Source organism: Chiloscyllium plagiosum, chromosome 26 (genome assembly GCF_004010195.1).
Source record: "Chiloscyllium plagiosum isolate BGI_BamShark_2017 chromosome 26, ASM401019v2, whole genome shotgun sequence".
NCBI classification, from domain to species: Eukaryota; Metazoa; Chordata; class Chondrichthyes; order Orectolobiformes; family Hemiscylliidae; genus Chiloscyllium; species Chiloscyllium plagiosum.
In genome coordinates this window covers 33,936,561-33,955,501 of record NC_057735.1, presented here as the reverse complement: position 1 = coordinate 33,955,501, position 18,941 = coordinate 33,936,561, and the positions used below count along the sequence as shown (strand labels likewise).

The 18,941-nt window shown below is 39.1% G+C and overlaps 1 protein-coding gene across 6 annotated transcripts in view; it reads right to left on the bottom strand.

Annotated features, from left to right (window-relative positions):
- LOC122563239 (synaptotagmin-B) overlaps positions 1-18,941 on the bottom strand; it is a 640,974-nt gene that overhangs the window by 575,106 nt on the left and 46,927 nt on the right. Inside the window, exon 1 of one of the 6 annotated variants that reach the window (XM_043716848.1) lies at positions 15,192-15,337. The exons of the other annotated variants lie outside the window; for them this stretch is intronic. The gene's annotated coding sequence lies outside the window, so the exon portion shown is untranslated. Of the gene's footprint in view, positions 1-15,191; positions 15,338-18,941 lie in introns of those variants that run through there. 6 annotated transcript variants of the gene reach the window in all.

Below are 18,941 nucleotides of genomic sequence, written 5' to 3'. Positions count from 1 at the left end.
GGAATGTGGATCAATCAGATCAGTCAGGATCTTACTGAATAGCTGAGCTGATTCAAGGGGCCAAGTGGCCTACTCCTGCTCCTAATATGTATGTTCTATATCAGATTATTACAAGTTACATAAAGTAAAAATTTACTTAGCAAACAAAATTTGTAGAAATGTTATGTTTAACAGCGACAGCCACAGGTATATTTTATCAGGTGCTCTTAGTCATGAACAATACTGTGACAGCTAAACTTAATGTAAAACTGAATATATCAGATAAAAGAAAGTGTACTGCTTGCTTTTCCTACAGTTTCTTTCCTATTTGATACATTGAAAGCTCATGTGTTTGTCTAACTCCAAACTGTTAGGCCACAAGTTTAAAGTCTTAAACTTGCCATGTCAATCACAACAGTTAACTTGTTGAGTTGACTAAGTTTAGTTGGTTCTTCCACTGGATGCATCATGGATTATTGCATTCGGGTTGAAAGTTATTTCTTTCAACCTACTTTTAACAATCCCAAAGAGCACTTGACCTCACTCAAAGAACATTTGTTCTCTCCCTGACCGAATGATGTAAAAGCAGGAGTCGGCAATTCAGGCCATCAAGTCTGCACCTTCATTCCTGATGAAGGGTTTTTGCCTGAAACGTTGATTTTCCTGTTTCTCGGATGCTGCCTGACTTGCTGTGCTTTTCCAGCACCAATTTAATCTACTATCAATTAATGAGATTGTGGCTGATCTGCTAATCTTCAATTCTTCTTTCTTGCGCTTTCTGATGACTTTTTATTCTCTTTCTGTTTAAAAATCTATATCTTAGCCTTGAATGTATTTAATGACACAGCCTTAAAAGCTCACTGTGGTAAAAAACAAAATTCCATCTATTTGCTGCACTCAAAGAAGAAATTTCTCCTGATCTCTGTCTTAAATGGGTGAGTACCTTACTCTGAGATTAGCTCTCCAGTCCTAGGTTCTCCCATAAGGGGAAACACCTATCTTTGCATCTACCTCATCAAGAGCACCATAAGTGTTGTATGTTTCAATAAGACCAATTTTTATTCTTCAAAATTCCAAAGAGTGCAGACTCAACCCACTCAGCCTTCTCTCGTAAGACATTCTGTCCATACCAGGATCAGCCCCGGGAACATTGTCTGAAATACCTCCAATACCAGCATATCTTTCCTTAAATAAAGAGACCAAAGCTGTTCAGTTTTCTAGATGTGGTCTAATGAGTGCTTTTATAGGTTTAGCACAACTTTCCAATTGTTGTGCTGCAATTCCCTTGAAATAAAGGCCAACATCCCTTTAGCCTCCCTTTTATCTGCTGAACTTTGTATTAGCTTTTTTCCCAATTCTCTCTGTGCTGTAGCTTTCTGCAGTTTTTCTCCATTTTAGTAACACTCAGCTCCACTGTCCTTTCTGCCATTTTCACACATTTTATTCCATTTACCAAGTTCTTGCCCAGTCACTCAACCTACCTGTTCCTTGTCTCATCCTCACTACTTGCCTTCTCCATCTATTTTTGTTTCATCTACAAAACTTGGCAATAGTACATTCACTTCTTCTTATCCTAGTCATTGGCAAATTTTGAAAATGATTGTGGCCTAAGCACTGTTCCCTGTGGCTCTTCATTATTTTCCATCCTGAACAGGTTGCCATCCTGAAAATGCCTTCTTTGTCACCAGATTTTTTCCTTCTTCTATTTTCCTTCTATTTTAACTAGAGTCTGGCAACTACCTCCGGGTTTGCAGAAACTGTCATTATAAATAATAGAAGTAATGTTTCGAATCCAATATTGAACTTAAATGTTAACCCTGTTTCTGAAGACACCAAGAGACTTCTGAGTTCCTCTAATATTTTCTATATTTGTTTCAGTTGTCCAGGATCTGCAGTATTTTGCATTTATTATCAATATAGATGTATGAATCTCAAAAGTGTTGCTCATTGGGGTACTTAAACATGGAGCATTCTACTGTTGAGTTAAGTCTCATCCATATCTGCTGTCAACCACCAGGACTTCAAGTGGGAATTGTTGGATAATATTCAGGAATAACAATACGGTTCATTTGTCTTGACTTATAAGGTATTTAGGTCAACTGAAGTAATACCATTATGCCTGAGGTGAGACCTTTAACAGGTCATTTGAGAGACCAAATGTGGGGTTGCATGGCTAAGAAATTGACTAAATAAGCAAGTTTACGCTATCAGGAGAACCATAGAATTGCTACAGTGTGGAAACAGGCCCTTGAGCCCAACAAGTCCACACCAATCCTCTGAAGAGTAATCCACCCAGATCTATTCCCCCAGCCCTATATTTGCCCCTGACTAATGCACCTAACCTACACATTCCTGAACACTATGGGTAATTTAGCATGGTCAATTCACCTAACCTGCACATCTTTGGACTGTGGGAGGAAACTGGAGCACCTGGAGGAAACCCACACAGACACGGGGAGAATGTGCAAACTCCACACAGACAGTCACCCGAGGCTGGAATTGAACCCAGGTCCCTGGCGCTGTGAGGCAGCAATGCTAACCATTGAACCACCGTACCGCCTCGACTGTGTTTATTTACATTTAAAGTGAGCAGCCCTGAAATAGCTATTCTCAACATTCTCTTTTGGAATGGTTACCACTTCAGTTTTCTCACAAGTTGAGAAAAAATAGGTACTTTTCCTTTAAGTTGGTTTGCAATATGCATGGGTGTGAACATGATGACAGTTCACCAATCCTTCTGTAATATATACTGTATGGGTGCTTGGAGGAAGACAACAGCAATGAACTATTACCTCAAGTACTGTAGGAGCAGCTTATAGTGTATGCAAGATAGAGTCAAAGCGATTTAGTGAAGTCTTAGCAGAGCTTATTAACAGCCTTACCAAAATAACCTATAAATGTTTGCATCATATTTTAATGTGTTAAGTTTCAATCAAATTAGAACTTAGAAAATGTACTCAGTCAATATTTACTGAGAATATTTGATAATATTGCAATCAAGATACACATCACTCAGAGTGTTTCAAGTGCCTATCATTTCCATTGATTCATTTTGTTAGAAATGTTGTGGCATCTACTCGATTTCACTGACATTTAAGCATTTTCATTTCCATCTTACAAATGGAGCATAAAGACCAGCATAGTCCAGTTGGGCAGAATGGTCTACGTGCATGCAAGAAATTCTATCTAAGAGTTATATACATTTCTGTTGTGATGAATATGGAACCATTTCCAGGGTTTGACATTGTGATATTGTTAGACCTAAAGGCAAAGCATCCAAGCTTGTTACTGGTTCATGAATAACAATCTCTTTCCAGATTCCCAGACAAATCCACCATCCAAATCTATCACATGGAGAGATGTACAGCTCCCTGCAAAAGTATTGAATGCAGAGAGCCCAATGCTCTTCCGCCTCCTCCCCATAATCTTCCCCCCCCAGTGTCTACCTCAAGTTGAAAGTACCTGGAAGATGTGACATTGAATGGCATTTGCCATTTGCTGCATTTATACAAGTGATCTCAAAATCTGTCCATCAAAAGAGTGTCAGCTCATTGAAATCTTAACATGTTTGGAACATGAAACAAATACCTAACAAAATGGTTTGAACAGTGTAAAAAGAAATTGATGAAGAAGCCTGCAGAGAAATTAACATAAAAAAGGGAACAAACCGTTCTCATGAACTGACAACTATAAGAAAGTTGTGGGACAAAGAAAATTCATTTTCCTTCCATACATGCAATCCACCTTTTTAGGAATTATTATTTATGCACATCAGTAATACCAATTTTAACTTACCAGTTAGTTCTATATCATAATGTTGATTACAGTCCCTGAACTGACATTTTGCTTTGTGTTTGTACTAACTATCAATCATTGTTTATTTCTGTGACTATGACTATGACTCCCAAATTCACTAATCTATGTCACTAGTGTCAAGTCACTTTATATCAAGTACATTGAGATCCTTTAAAACATGATTGCTTCACAATGATTCTTTCTATCTCTCTTGCTTGCTGAAGCAACTCTGTATCTTTATTTCAACATGAGGACTGAGTGAAGCTGTTGGCTTATTTTGTTGTTTGCCCGCTATTTATTTGTTTATTTACTCTGCCGTCTAAAATTCCAGCACAACCATTACCATTAAGCCAATCCTGGTTTAAAGGCGAGTGCAGGAGGACATGCCAGGAATAGCACCAGGCATACCTGGTGAAGCCACCAAACAGGACTACTTGCATGCCATGCCAAGCAGCATAAGCGACAAGTGACAGACAGAGCTAAGTGACTCCACAAACAACAGATCAGACCTAAGCTCTGCAGCCCTGCCATGAATTGTGGCGGGCGATTAAACAATTCACTAAAGGAGGAGGCTCTGCAAATATCCCCATTCTCAATGATGGAGGGGCCCTGCACATCAGTGCAAAAGATAAGGCTGAAGTTTTTGCAGCAATCTTCAGCCAGAAGTGCTGAGTGGATGATACATCTTGGCCTCCTCCAGTGGCCCCTAGCATTACAGATACCAGTATTCAGCCAATTTAATTCACTCCATATGATATCAAGAAACAGCAGGAGTCACTGCAAAGGCTATGGGCCCTATAACGTTTCAGCAATTGTGCTGAAGACTTGTGCTCCAGAAATTGCCATTCCCTGAGACAAGCTGTTCTAATTGGCATCTACCCAACAATGTCCTGTGCATAAAAAGCAGGACAAATCCAATCCGATCAATTAATGTCCCATCGGTCTACTTTTGATCATCAGTAAAGCAATGGAAGGTCTCAGCAGTGCTATCAAGCAGCACCTGCTCAGCAATAACCTGATCAGTGACGCCCAGTTTGGGTTCTAGCAGGGCCACGCAGCTCCTGACCTCATTACAGCCTTGGGTCAAACATGGACAAAACAGCTGAATTCCAGAGGGGAGGGGAGAGGGACAGCCGTTGATATCAAGGCAGTATTCAACCGAATGTGGCATCAAGAAGCCCTGGCAAAACTGAAATCAATGGGTATTAGGGGACAAAATCTCCAGTGGTTAAAATCATACCTGACACATAGGAAGATGGAAAAAGTGAGGACTGCAGATGCTGGAGATCAGAGTCGAGAGTGTGGTGCTGAAAAAGCACAGCAGGTCAGGCAACATCCAAGGAGCATGAGAATCAACGTTTTGGGCATAAGCCCTTCATCAGGAATGAAGATGGTCATATTTGTTGGATGTCAACCATTTCAACTCTAGGGAGTTCCTCAGGCCTAGGTCCAACCATCTTCAGCTGCTTCATCCATGACCTTCCCTCCATCATAATGTCAGAAGAGGTGATGTTTGTCGATGATTGCACAATGTTCAGCACCGTTCATGACTCCTCAGATACTGAAGCAGTCCATGTTCAAATGCAACGAGGTCTGGATAATATCCAGGCTTGGGCTGACAAGTAGCAAATAACATTCACACAAATGCCAGTCTATGGCCATCACCAATAAGAGACAATGTAACCACTGTCCCTTGATATTCAGTGGTGTTACCATCACTGTATTCCCCACTTTCAGCATCCTGGAGGGGTTACCATTGACCTGAATCTCAACCGGACTCAGGACATGTGATGGAATACTCCCCATCTGCCTGGGTGAATGCAGCCCCAACAATACTCAAGAAGCTTAACACCATCCAGGACAAAGCAGCCCTCTTGATTGGCACTACATCCACAAGTGTCCACTCCCTCCACCATTGATGCTCAGTAGCAGCAATGTTTACTATCTACAAGAGGCACTGCAGAAATTCACCAAAGATTCTCAGACAGAACTTTCTGAATTCATCACCACTTCCATCTGGAAAGACAAGGGCAACACCACCTTCAAGTTCCTCTCCAAGCCACTCTGATTTGGAAATATATCGCTGTTCCTTCACTGACATTGGGTCAAAGTCCTGGAATACCCTCCCTAATGGCATTGTCGGTCAGGTGTACTACAGTGGTTCAAGAAGGCAACTCATTGCCACCTTCTCAAGTAACTGGGGACAGGCAATCAACGCTGCTTCAGGCAGTGATGCCTATATCCCACAAATAAATAAATAAAACAAAAATGATTACCTATAACTTTACCAATAATACCCACTCTCCAAGTGCCATTGTAATACTCACTGTTAGTTCTATCTTTTGTAATCTTCTGCGCATAGTTTCTATGATATTAATGTCAATATTAATGTCAAGTCTCTGCATAATCGTCTAATTCCAAAGGCATACTCAAATGCTTCTTGCATTAATTTAAAATCATTTAAACTCATCCTTTAACACCTCCTTTTCTTTATTCGATTCTTTTATTGGCTTTCATCTTTGTAACTGGATACCATAATTTTCATCTCATCAGATACAGTTATACATTATATCATAATTATTAAAACCATGTTAAATATCCATAAATGCAAATCTGATTTATTAATCAAGTATCAACCTCATGAATATTGAAGGAATATTCTTACTTGATTAGTCAAGTAAGAAAGATTATTTGACTTCAAACATTTCATCTATATATTCTCAAGGTATGTCAGAAACTCTTCAGTCTTCAGGAAAGCATTCAGTCAACCCATTGGTCTGCTTCAATGGCCTTCACCCTTAATTTACTCTGTTAAGCTATTGTACTTTAGGGAATAGCATTCCATTTTACTTTTGTGAACCACTACATTGAAAAATGGGATCTTCAATACTTGAGCCACTCAAAACTATGACCAATTTTGTTAACTCTCTGCAACTTTATTGCAATTATGTCATGCCAAAGAAACAAGACCTTCATTTTTATCTTTCTTTTAAATTTCTGAACTTCGAACCATCCAGTTTGTTCCCTACATAGGCAACTTATTCAACTGCTACATTGAAAACAGCAATATCATTTCTTCAGATTAGCATCTTTTTTGCAAATGTAATCCAGCATGTCAAGGGTTTTATTGATGGAAAACTAAGCACTTCTACTTGTTTCCTGTTTAATCACGGTGTTTGAAAATTTGTATAAGACATAGGGTGAATAAAGCGATACAGGTGTTTGAGGTGGCAGTGGGACAACATTTTACTGATGGCCATCCCAATACAGTGGTTATAGAAAAGAAATGGTCTGTAGAAATGGGTTGTGGATTGAGGAAGGCAACATTTATTCAAATAAGGCAGAATGTGGCCAAAGTAGACCAGGAACAGCTACTGCTGGGTAAATCTACAGCAGAACAGTGGGGTGGGGAGTCCCAAAATGCAATTGCAAAGACCACAGGCCAATATGCTCCATTTAGAGTGAAATGCTGGAATAACAAACCCTGGAAACACTGGATACCTAGGAAAATTCAGAACTAAACAAGAAAGTCAAGAAACCTTTTTAACAGGCACAAAGGAAGGAAATCAACAGAGGCCCCACTGGAACAGTGAAGGATTTAAGAAAGCAATTTGAAGTGTAAAAAGGGATATGAAAGAAACATTGATGACTAAAATTAGAGAGAATTGCAAGATATTCTATAAATATATCAAGGGGAAGTGGATAACCAGGGAAAGAGGAGGGCCCATTTTGGACCCAGATGGAAATCTGTACGTAGAGCCAGAGGACATTGGTAGAGTGTTGGAAGAGTAGCTTACACCTGCCTTCATTTTGGAGAAGGAGGATTTAGGTTCAGAATTTGGGAAAAGGGATTGTGAGATTCTTGAGCAGTTTGACATAGGAAGTGAGGAGGTATTGGAAGTTTTGGCAGACTGAGAAGTGGACAAATCCTCAGGTCCAGATGAGTTGTATCCTGGACTGCTTTGGGAGACAAGACGGAAAAGTTCAGAGGGTGTGACCCAAATTTTTAATTCATCTCTGGTCGCAGAGGAGGTCCCAGAGGACTGGAGGACAACTAATGTGACTCCAGTTTTCAAGAGTGATGGGATAAATCAGCAAATTACAGGCTAGTGAGTCTCACATTAGTGATAGGAAAAATATTGGAGAAAATTCTGAAGGAGAGGATTAATGTCCACTTGGAGAGGCAAAGTTTCATCAGGGATAGCCAGCATGGGTTGTCCAAGGGAGATCTTGCCTAAAAAACTTCATTGAATTTTCGAAGAGAAGATCAGTTGAAGGTAATGCAATTAATGTAGTTTATATGGATTTCAGCAAACCTCTGACAAGGTTCCACATGGGAAATTGATAAAGAAGGTAAAAGAACATGGGATCCAGGGTAACTTAGCAAGTTGGATACAAAATTGTCTTACTAGTAAGAGTCAGACAGTGGTGGTAGAAGACTGTTTGTGCGACTGGAGAATGGGTTCCAATGGCGTACCGCAGAATTAGTGCTGGGTCCCTTATAGCTTGTGATTTTTATAAACAATATAGAAGAAAATATGGGTAGGTGGTGATAAGTAAATTTGTTAATAACACAGAGGTTAGCTGGGTGGTTGACAATGGGGAAAAAGTCTTAGGTTACAGGAGGATATAGATGGATTGGTCAGATGGACAGTTAAATGTAAATTGGAAGTTAACCCTAATGAGTGTGAGGTGATGCACTTTGAGATAAGTAACAAGCCAAGGGAACACTCAATGAATGGCAGGACATGAGGAAACTTCCAAATCATTAAACCTGTTTTCTCTCCATAAATGCACCACAGATGCTGGAGTTTTTCCAGCAATTTCTGTTTTTTATTTAAAAAGCTTAGTTGGAATTATTTGTCTCTGGGATTGAGTCATTGTAATTGATGATATGTTAACAAGATGAAATTTGGATTTGATACTTGCTTTTAGCTCTTTCCAAAACTCTTCTCTAAGCATTGATAGCTCTGTTTGTTTGTTTCTTCTTTTATGTAACAAACACGTGTTCTTAAAGGACATCAGTGGCTACATATTAATCTGTTTTAATGCTTAAAAATGGTGTGTCAAGCTAGGTCTCATTCTGGGCTTTGATTTATCTAATACAACCACTCTCTGGGATTGTAAAATTTAATTAAGATGGTCATTACCTGGAACATCTGCGATGTGTAAATTCCTTCCCACTTGTCATCACAAACCTGGCTATTGGTCTTGCTGCACATCGATGTTGGCGCTTTCATTGTCTGAGGAATTGTGAATCAAACTGAACAATCATCAGCCCATAGCCTCACTTCCTACCTTACAATGGAGAGATAAAGCAACTGAAGATAGTTGTGCCTGGGAAACTGCCAAAAGACTCCTGCAGTGATGTCCTGACCACATCACTGGTGAATGGTGGTGAAAATCTTGACCTCCATTAACCATAACCACTTTCCTTTGTTCTAGGCATTACTTCTTTGTAGTGTTTGCCCTGTAAGTGCTATTGACCCCTTGATACCATATTCAGTCTAATGCTGCTTTCATGTGAAGACCAGTCAACAACATTTCCCAGGACCTTACCATTAAGTGTATAAGTCCTGCCATGATTTGCCTTTCCAAAAAGCAGCACATCACATTTATTTAAATTAACCCCATCTGCCATTCCTCGATGCATTGGCCCATCTGATTGTATTCTGAGATAACCTTCTTCGCTGTCCACTACACCTCCAATTTTGGTGTCACCTGCAAACTTACTAACTATACCTCCTATGTTCACATACAAATCTTTTCTATCAATAATGAAAAGCAGTGGACCCAGCACCAATTCTTGTGGCACACAACTGGTCACAGACCTCGAGTCTGAAAGGTAACCAACCACGACCACCTTCAAGCTATTGAGGGTTCGAGCAATAAGGTGAGCATGAATAGGCTGGGGCTATTTTCCCTGAAGCGTCGGAAGCTGAGGGGACCTTAAAGAGGTTTATAAAATCATGAAGGGCATGGATGGGGTAAATAGACAAGGAATGTTTACCTGGAGTGGGGGAGTCCAGAACTAGAGAGCATAGCTTTAGGGTGACAGGGCATAAGATTTATAAGGGACCTAAGGGACAACTTTTTCATGCAGACAGTGGTGCGTATATGGAATCAGTTGCCAGAGGAAGTGGTAGAGGCTGGTACAATTGCAACATTTAAAAGGCATCTGGATGGGTATATGAATAGGATGGCTTTAGAGGGATATGGGCCAAATGCTGGCAAATGGGACTAGATTAATTTAGGATATCCAATCGGCATGGACAAGCTGGACTGAAGGGTCTGTTTCCGTGCTGCACATCTGTATGACTCTATGACCAGTCACTTACCTCACTGAGGTTCCATTCTTGTCTTAGGGCCATGTTTGTAATGGAGCCTGATTCTAAATTGCTCTGATGAAATCTAATTCAGGAGACAGTGAGCAGGTTATTGCTGAGCCAAATACTGATTCATAACACTGTCAATAACCCTTTCCATCACTTTGTCATTGATCGAGAGTAGAATGTTGGAGCAGTAATTGGCTAGTTTGGATTTGCCTTTTTTGTGCAGGTCATAGTTAGGACATTTTACACATTGTTTGGTAGATGTTAATGTTGTTACTGTAGAGGAACCCTATGGTTAGTTCAAATACACAAGTCTCGAGAATTATTGCCAAAGTATTGTCAGGGCCCACAGTCTTTGCAGTACCTAGTCTGTGTCGAAAAGTGTGGCTCTGGAAAAGCACAGCAGGTTAGACAGCATCCCAGGAGCCTGATGAAGGGTTAATGCCCAAACATTGATTCTCCTGTTCCTTGGATGCTGTCTGACCTGCTGTGCTTTTCAAGTGATACACTTTTCAACTTTGATCTCCAGCATCTATAGTCCTCACTTTCTTGCAGTATCTAGTCGCTCTAGCTATTTCTTCACAGAATGTGGGGTGAATTTAATTGGCTGAAGATTGACATTTGTGATGTTAGGATCCTCGTGAGGAGGCAGAGATGGATTATCCATTCCACACCTCCTGTTGAAGATGAGTGCAAATGCTTCAGCCTTGTCTTTTATACTGATGTACTGAACTCCTCCATCATTGCAGATGGGATATTTGTGGAGACTCCACTTCCTGCTATTTGCTTAAGTGACCACCATCATTCATCACAGGATGTGGCAGCACAAAGAGCTTAAATCAGAACTATTAATTGTGACATTGTTCAGCCATATCTATCACATGTTGCTTTAGCTATTTGGCATCATCCCAAAAGCCTCCAGACAGAGGAAGACGTGTGGTCTTGTCTATCCAAACGACTTGCTGAATGATCTGCATCATGAACTGCTTTCAATGCCATTAATTCTACTTCATAATTATGAAACATGGCAGGGACTTAAATTTGTATTTCATTACATAGATTAACATTTTAGATGAAAACGTGTCCTCATTCAAACACAAATACTTTATTTGTACAAATTATTTTACTAACTGAAACAGAGATTCAAAAATCTCATGAAAGTAACATCCATTTTGTTACTCTGCATGGAATTAGAGGCATAGACACACAGAGTTGTGCAACACAATAACAGACCCTTCAGTCCATCTTGTCTATGCTGACCAGATATCCTAAATTAATCTCGTCCCATTTGGCCCATTTCCCTCCAAACCCTCTCTATTTATATACCCATCCATTTGCTTTTTAAATGTGTAATTGTCCCAGCCTCCACCACTTCCTCTGGCAGCTCATTCCATACACATACCACCCAGTTAATTTATTAAGTAAGTTCCAAAATTTTTACGAAGTTTTTTTTTAAACCTCTTTGGAGATATAAAAACAATATATTTACATGTACACAACTAATTAATTAAAGACTGATTTGGTTTAATCTTCTGTCCTGATGACTCAGAAAAATGTATTAATGTAAAAACTGTTTACTATGGTATTTGCAGAAGAGTTACCATCATTATGTATAGTTATGGCCATATATTTTCCAACTGATATTATTTTAACATCAGTAATGATTAATTTCCAACTGTAAAATCTGGAGGATGATTTATCTATGGCTGCCCAGATGAAATCAGGCAGATTGCATATAAACTTGAACCAATTTCATAGACTCAGTCATAGAACCATAGTTGTAGAGTCGTACAGCATGGAAACAGACCCTTTGGTCCAACCAGTCCATGCCTACCATAACCCTAAACCAAACTTAGTCCCACCTGCCTGCGCTTGGCCAATATTCCTCCAAACATTCCTTGTTTATATACTTATCCAAATGTCTTTTAAACATTGTAACTGTACCCATATTTATCACTTCTTCTGAAAGTTCATTTCACACAGGAACTACTCTCTGTGTAAAACAGTTGCCCCTCATGTGTTTTTTTAAACCTTTCTCCTCTCACCTTAAAAGTATGTCCTTAATTTTGAAATCCCCTATTGTAGGGAAAAGACACTTGCCATTCACCTTATCTATGTCCATCATGATTTTATAAACCACTATAAGGTCATCCCCCAAACTCCTACGCTCCATTGAAAAAAGTCCCAGCCTATCCAGTCTCTCCTTATAACTCAAGCCCTCCATTCCCAGCAACGTCATGGTAAATCTTTTCTGAACCCTTTCCAAACTCCCTGAAGATACTGTGAATGTAAAGCTCCCAATGTTAGTCAGCTCAACTGAACAGGAGCCAGGATTTTGCTTTTCTTTAAGCTACATTTATCTTTAGTCTACATGAGTATTTATTCTACAGAATTAAAGTTCCAGTAGAAAAAACTATAAGTTAAAAAAAATTATTTTACTGGTCAGACCAGAACCATTTCTTCGGGCAACATAAGAAATTTTCAGGTTTTCTCCTGCAGCAAGAGTATCCCATCTCTCTTCCAAATCTCATGATTTCTGCAGGAAGGGATTTTGCCCGAAACGTCGATTTTACTGCTCCTAGGATGCTGCTTGAACAGCTGTGCTTTTCCAGCACCACTCTAATCCAGAACCCAAACAATCAATTTTGCCATCTGCCTGGTCTGGGAATGTGTCCTATTTTTGTGATACTTTACACTCTTTTCCACTGTAACTGCCAGTGGAATCAAATACTTCCACCTGGATCATAGCTAAAATTGATCACTCCCAGTCAAGTTCTCATTACTGAACTGCTAACCAGCTCAGTTTGGCAGAAGCTATTTCTCTCGACTATGCCCTGCTCACAATAACGAGAGTTAATATGATATTTAGCACAATTGGCTTCATTGCTCAGATCATTGTATGTAAGAGTTAGGATGTCATGCTGAGATTGTACAAGATGCTGGTGAGGCCACTTTTAGAGTATGTGTACAGTTCTGGTTGCCCTTCTACAGGAAGGATATAATTAAATTTGAGAGGGGGTTCAGAAAGATTTATCAAGACGTTGCTGGGACTGGAGGGTTTGAGTTGTAAGGACAGGCTGGATAGGCTGGGACATTTTTCACTGGGGCATACAATGTTGAGGGGTGACCTTATAGAGGTTTATAAAATCATATTGGACATAGACAAAGGGAACTGCAAATGTCTTTTCCCTAAGATAGGGGAGTTCAAAACTAGTGTGCATAATTTTAAGTTGAGAGGAGAAAGATTCAAAAGGGACCTGAAGGGAAATTTTTCCACACAGAGACTGGTTCCCATGTGGAATGAAATACCAAAGGAAATGGTGGATGTAGGTACAGTTACAAAAATTTAAAAGACATTTGAATAAGTACATGAGTAAGAAAGGTTTAAGAGGGATATAGGCCAAATGCAGGCAAGTAGAACTAGTTTTGTTCGGGAAACTTGGTCAGCCTGAACAAATTGGACTGAAGGGTCTGTTTCTGTGTTGTAGGACTCGGTGACTCGAAGATTTCACTTTCCCAGTTGTATTTTCTGCAGGATAATACTTGCAGAATGCAAACATTTAAAATCCATTTATGTAAAATATTAAAGATCTTTACCAGTAATATCTGTTTCAGCTTTTCCAAGTTGGTGTTTATACTATTTGTGTGAAATTTCCATGGATGCTCTATTGAAGTTACTGCAGACAATTGGAGGGCTTCAGGGAAATTTAGTTCCCTTTTGTCTGCATGTACCACAAGTCCCATTAAAGTAAATCTTCACTAAACTGACCATTTCAGAAAATTCTCACCCAAAATGTTCAAATTTGGATAGTGACCAGTTTAATCATTTAAAACTCACTCCACATAATGTCATTCTCAGTCCTGAGACAACAAATGAATAACATACCATGTGGTTATTTGAAATCGTCTCGTGAATTACTATTTTGTGGGGCAGAGGATCGGAGACTTTGGAGAGCCATGCAATGTGATGAATACCAAGTTCATCTACCTTTTGAAAATATTTTTGAATGGTCAGGAAGGCAGGTTAAACAGTGAAGGAGGGAACCAAAACAGTAATATTTTTAGCACATGGGTTTCAGGTTAGTTGAGTGGCCCTCAGTTTTTAAATGGAATATTCTACTGACTCTATTATAACCTAATGGAATGATCACATTCAATTCAACAACTGGTGACAAGAAGTCTTAAATGTTCAGCTACTTCCTTAAGTTTTAATCAGTTTTGTCCACTAGTCCGGTGCAAAAATGAGGCCTTCATATGTTTGCATATTATATAGCATTCAGATATATTTAGACTGTGATTCTGTAGGTTGGATCAGAAATCGATTTATTGAATTAAAACCTTGGAAGCTTTCATAAAATATAAAGATTTTGGAATGAAGCTGATCAACAATTAATGCTTTCTTGAAAGATCACAAAATTTCTGTCATTGATTTGCTGTTATTTTATCTAATTTCCAGGAAGACATTTCCTACAACTGCTTGTTGAGCTAGAAAATTTTCAACAGAGCATACTTCCAAAAAAACAATTGCTCATGAAATTTAAAAGGCAAAAGATTTGTTTTAAAAATGTAATTTTCCTTAGGAAGCATTTAATCTTTGATAAGGAGATTATACTGACCTGGTTAATGAAAATAAATGGATTATCAGTTACGAAGCAAATCTATCAATTATCAAGGCCTTAGTATGCTTATTGTGCATGCAGATTAAAAAAATCATACTCTTAGATTACCCTTTACTTTGCAGCTAAAAAAAATTTCAGTTGAAATAAATGTGTTCTTTTATGAAATCTAGATCACAGCAAATCTTGCAAGGACTACATCATAGCAACATATAAAAGGAGAGAGACCATGAAACATAATGAGAATTACTGAAAAAGGGCTTAAATTGTAGGCAGATTAAATATTTTTCAATGTAACTTAAATTTTTAGCATTAAACTATTTCTAATAGGTTAATATTTCAACAAAAGAGAAGTAATTAATAAAGGTAAAATGATTTTGATGCACATGACCCTGTATTGATCCAAGGTAGAGAAGCGCTGAATTTACTTCAGTCATAAAAAAAAAAATCCATCTAGGTCTTACCTTACCAGTAATTTCTATGAGCCCTTAGTCAATTCCATTGCATGTTTTATTCAGTAACCATCCATGTACAAAAGCCTTCATTAGGAGTATTACTGTACTGAATATTAAAACAAATCTCTAATCCCTAACTTCCTCTCCTCTGGCTGACCATTCAGACAAACATCAATATTTCTGTTGATCAACTCCACAATTCGCTTCCATTTCTGATGCCCTCATCGCTACCCGATCCCGGATGCTTTCAGCAGCTACCTTCCTGCTCTTGGGAGCTCTCTCTGAATATGCTTTTAACCTTGAAATCACTTTCCTTGCTGTCATAAAAATAGCATGAATTTCCTTGGAGCTTCTCCTGCTTCGCTGCATTAACTTGGGCCAAACCTCTGCTCTATGCATAAATGAAGCTATAGCAATACTTCAGCCTTTGGCTTAAATTTAACACTCGCTGCAGGAGAGAACAATTTGCCCCAGCATTATGACTTGTACTCATGTGTGTGCATCTGTGTGTGTATCTGTGTCTGTATGTTTGCATTCCAGATTCTCAAAGTGAGATATATTTTCTAGCGAGCTATTAAAGTGGAGACAACACCAAGAGAATCACACTCCAGCATCAATGAGGAAAGCCAAGTGGTGAAATCAAACATTCGAAAAAAGGTAATCGTGCCAGAGAAAGATATAAAAGTTGAATTTTATCTCTTATTTACCCATTTTTCTCTCAGAAAAAAGCACGGTAATAATTTGGAAAAACTCCATCCAGTTTTCCAATCAAATAATATGGAATCTTCAACGTATGGAAATATGGTCACTTTAAAATTAAAACAGTTTCCTGACCTTTCAACCACAGTATTATCAATTTCTGTCACTTTTTAATTTTTTTACCATGAGATGTAGGTGGCCAGCTCTGGTTGCACTTGAACTGAATGACTTGCTAGATCATTTCAGAGAGCAGTTAAGAGTCAAACACAAACTGTTAGTCTGGGGCCACCTATAAGCTTGACCAGGTAAGGACAATAGTTTTCCTTTTATGGACAGGATTGGTGAACCAGATGAACTTTGCTACAAATGACCGGGTAGCTTCGTGGTTACCATTATGTGGCATCAATGTGGACTTCACCAGTTTTCTCATTTCCTCTCTCCCCCACCTTATTCCAGTTCCAACCTTCCAACTCGGCACCGCCCTCATGACCTGTCCATCTTCCTTCCCACCTATCCGCTCCATCCTCCTCTCTGACCTATCATCATTAGCCCCACCTCCATCTACTTATTGCACTCTCAGCTACCTTCCCCCCAGCCCCATCTGCCTCCCATTTATCTCTCCACCCCCTCAGCTTACAAGCCTCAATCCTGATGAAGGGTTTTTGCCCGATACGTCAATTCTACTGCTCCTCAGATGCTGCCTGACCTGCTGTGCTTTTCCAGCATCACTTCCCGACTGATGGTTACCATTACTGAGACTGCTTTTTAATTTGAGATTTATTGATGAGATTCAAATGTCACTGGCTGCTGGAGTGAAGTTTGAATCCCCATCCCCAGTCATAAACCCCGGCCTTTAGCTGAACATTCAAACAAATATCAATAGCTCTGTTGATATATGCCACAACTCACCTCCATTTCAGTGATATTGCCTGTTTATCATTGCCTCCCTTTGTTGCTTCCACTATGAATTAGTAACTGCACCCTCAAGTATAGAATATCTATTGCTATTACACATGGTCTCCAATTGTATTACGTGGTTATACAAGTTTTGCAAGTGAGATTTTTGCACTCAGGCTACAGACCTCCATCTTCATCAGAGTTCATCTTTGAGCCAAATCCTTGGAGGAAGAGGAGAAGGGAACAGACTTCCAACAAGACTAAGAGACAATTTGCTTTTCTATTGGAAATTATCATCCTTTGAAAAATTGAGAGGCACAAAATAAGAAAGCACTCCATGGCTATCTGCAGAGGTCTAATACCACGTACCAAACCCCATATATGGAGGTACTGGACTCCACCATAATAGTTAACATATGTAGTGGAAGTGAACAGCAATCTTAGAGATTACAGCAAGGTTATAGGTATTACTTAAATGAATCACACAATAGCACATGAAATTTAATGCAGATAATATGCAGTTCTACAGACTATCAGGAAAAATAAGAAACAAATATGCTTTATGAAAAATGTGTAATGAGCTAAGACTGACATTGAAACTAACCTCAGTCTTGGTAGACTGACCATTTAGATGTGTATCCAATACAGATATGGAATTGAACAATACTAATTGTATGTGGAATTACACAGCAAAAACAGTAAAGTAGAAGTCAGTGGGGGCAAATATATTATGCAGTCTTGGAGCTTTCCTGTTGAAGTATTCCAGCAGTAATGAAAATGTATTGATTGTCAAGGACATAGCTCCAGGTCTTTCGATTCTTCCTTTACACCTATAGACCAAAGTGCTATCCTTTGGGAATGGGCCGACATCAGTAGCCACCATTCTCCTGATGCCAGATGAAACAAATAGCCTGAGACATGAAAATAATACATCTCTCCTTTCATAAATTCAACCCACCGTGAAGGCTTTGCAGATCCCCCTCATGGAAGATTGTTTCTAATGAGCAAAAACCAAGCACCAGCATCTTCAAATCTAGAATAAATACATTTGCAGGTCCAGCCTTGCTTTACTATGCTTGCATCATTTTTTAAAGTAATACAAATGAAGCCATTCGATGGACAAAGCAACCAGGTGAAACAATGCTGATTATTTTACAACAGAGACATCTGTAACCTTACTATAAGTGGAGGTCTTGCTAGCTATGAATTATAAATGTGGCATTTCAAAATTTAGATTTGGGTTTGGTGAATTAATAAATATTGTCACGAACAACTAAGTCATTATGCCAGACTGACACACTTTCCTTGGGCAAGATGAGAGGTTTCTGCTGAGATTGCTGCTGATGGTACAGCTGGAGGAGGTGGAGACAGTAGGTGGGACAAGTCAACCTTGACCCTTCTTGCATGGAAACATTATTCATGCTTTCAGCAAAGAAAACTGAAAAAGAATGGATGGAATATTTTATTCAAATACCAACCAATGCAAGCAACTTTTAAGGTAGTACACTGGGGATCATTAGTTGGAGACAGCAATATAGTAAAAATATAACTGGATTAATACTAATGCAGCCCTAATTCTTTATGGACAGGGGCTCAAATCCCACCATGGCAGCTAATAGAATTCAAATTCAATTAATGAACTCTGGAGATGAAGTTAGTCTCAGTAATGGTGACCATGAATCCATCAGCAATTATTGTAAAAATCCATCTGGTTCACAAATCACTGATGCCCTTTAGGGAAGTGAATCAAAATCGTTAAGTGGTCGAAATGTAACTCCAGACCCAACATCAGTGTGGCTGACTATTAATTACCCTCTAAGTGACAGACCTTGGGTGAGGTCAAGCCCATGAGTGAGGAAGGATCTACCAGCTCAGCATTTTTACATACATGCCTCCTCAGCTGCTCACAAATGAACATTTTTAAAAAAATCTCTTCCCTTTTTCCTGCAATAAATGAATTCATGTTTTAAAATGAATTCTAGTAACTATAGGCTGGTGAGTCTCACTTCTGTTGTGGGCAAAGTCTTAGAGAGAATTGTAAGGGATAGGATTTATGAACATCTGGATAGGAATAATGTGATCAAGGATAGTCAGCATGGTTTTGTGAAGGGCAGGTAGTGCCTCACAAACCTTATTGAATTCTTCGAGAAGGTGACTAAGGAGGTGGA